General features: G+C 34.4%; 1 long non-coding RNA gene across 1 annotated transcript in view; it reads left to right on the top strand.

The window, feature by feature from the left end:
* Nucleotides 1-1,315, top strand: part of LOC123607652 — a 2,935-nt gene extending 1,620 nt beyond the window's left edge. Inside the window, exon 2 of the long non-coding RNA XR_006716836.1 lies at nucleotides 1,176-1,315. This is a non-coding gene — a long non-coding RNA (uncharacterized LOC123607652). The remainder of the gene's footprint in view (nucleotides 1-1,175) is intronic.
* Nucleotides 1,316-1,836: the final 521 nt, after the last annotated feature.

Genomic DNA, 1,836 nt, shown 5'->3' with positions numbered 1-1,836 from the left:
TCATGCTTAGAAAAAGATACAAAAGATTTGCAGAATCCTTGGACACAAACTGGCAGAAAGAACTGAAATCCTCAACAGAAGCACAGAAGGCAAATGTAGCCAACTAGACATTCTGAGAGGAATGTGAGGCAACAGAGGAGTTGCCAGTGACAATTTTAAGATTATAAAAGATAACTCTTTAATTTTTGTAAGTGATGGTTTCATAAGTGCGCTTCTACATTTCATAACATCAATTTAGAGTTTGTACCAGAATGAAGTAATGTGGTGATACGTTAAATGTTCTACTTTAACATTCACCTTATCGTAGAACACTGACGTACCACTGCTTCTGATGGTTGACAATCCCATTTGCATTTCAAAAATTATAAAGTCAGGATGACAAAATGATAAGTGTTTATACAATCCGGGCACAAGCCACTTTATCAAATGGCAGTATATTACCTAAATTCTAATCTTATTATTTAGTATTGGCATTCCTATCTACTATGTCCATTGAAAGAATTGTCTCAGCTTGCTTGAATATGCCATTTATCCTCTATACATAAGGTACGATGTCAGTCCTTTTTAAAATATTGGTACTTTTCATTAACAAAGAGGAAATGATGACATCAGATGATCTTGATAAATCATGTCACTAAGAGCCACCTCTCTCTACAAACAGGGTGAATTCAAGAGAAATGAAATAAAATCGCAAATAATGTTAATATAATAATATTAATAGAAATTAACATACATTCAAGAAATTCCAAAATATTTAATTTTGTCTCACTATGTATATTTTTCCTGCCTCATAATGCATGTTAAAGGTGCCCTGATTTAGCAATTTTATAAAGATCAAATTATAAACATGCAGTAAATTTCAGATTCTTGTAATTAGATTTTTAGCTTAAGAGATGTTAAACTCTGTATGTAAACGACATTATTTAAAAGCCTGTCTTCTAAAAGAAAATTGCTGTTTGACAATTCTATAGAATATTGAAGAAAGGTAATTACACTGCTCTGGTTGTTAAAGATGCAGGTGTTGAATAAAGTCACTGCTTCAGCTTTTGCAAAAAAAAAAAAAAAAAAACTCCAACGAGGAAGAGAAAGAAGTGTGAGGACATGACCCCAAATCCAAATCTTTATCCTCAGAATATTAGAATGTTGGTTCACACTGTTTCCCCCTCCTCTCATAGGTGATATGATAATGATCAGAAGAAAAAAATTCCTGGCCAACGCACTGATGCAGAGAAGCTGTGAGGAGAGAAAGATTTCTCTATAAAATTCACACGGAGGGGTGTCTGGGTGGCTCAATGGGTAAAGCATCTGACTCTTGGTTTTGGCTCAGGTCACGACCTCATGGTTCACAACTTTGAATCCTGCATCAGGCTTTGCAATGTCATTATGGAGCCTGCTTGGGATTCTCTCTCTCTCCTGCCCTCTTTACCCCTGCCCCACTTGTGCTTTATCTCTCTCTCTCTCTCTCTCTCTCTCTCTCAAAATAAATAAATAAAACTTAAAAAAAAATTTTTGAATTCACATGGGTACTGTTATTAGATACTGAAATAAAACATCAAGCTCAAAATGGGAGAAGGAGGGCATTAAAAAAAATAATCAAGTGCCATATAATAAAATAGGGGCCCAAAAAAATGACTACAGCAAAAACTGGTCTTGACTGACCCAGTTTTACAGAAATGCTTAGGGCTTTAACATCCATTTACTTACTCAAGTACAGGTAACATTCCTAGAGGCAAATTTAATTTTGAGAATTACAAATTTAATTAAACTCTTATCTAAATTACTTAACTCTAATGTCTTGTACTATTAAGAAATGCCGGGCCTAGAGAAACCCTAAAT

This window comes from Leopardus geoffroyi, chromosome A2 (genome assembly GCF_018350155.1).
Source record: "Leopardus geoffroyi isolate Oge1 chromosome A2, O.geoffroyi_Oge1_pat1.0, whole genome shotgun sequence".
Classification (NCBI taxonomy): domain Eukaryota; kingdom Metazoa; phylum Chordata; class Mammalia; order Carnivora; family Felidae; genus Leopardus; species Leopardus geoffroyi.
Note: the sequence above shows the minus strand (reverse complement) of the source record. Positions and strands in the feature narration are given on the sequence as shown.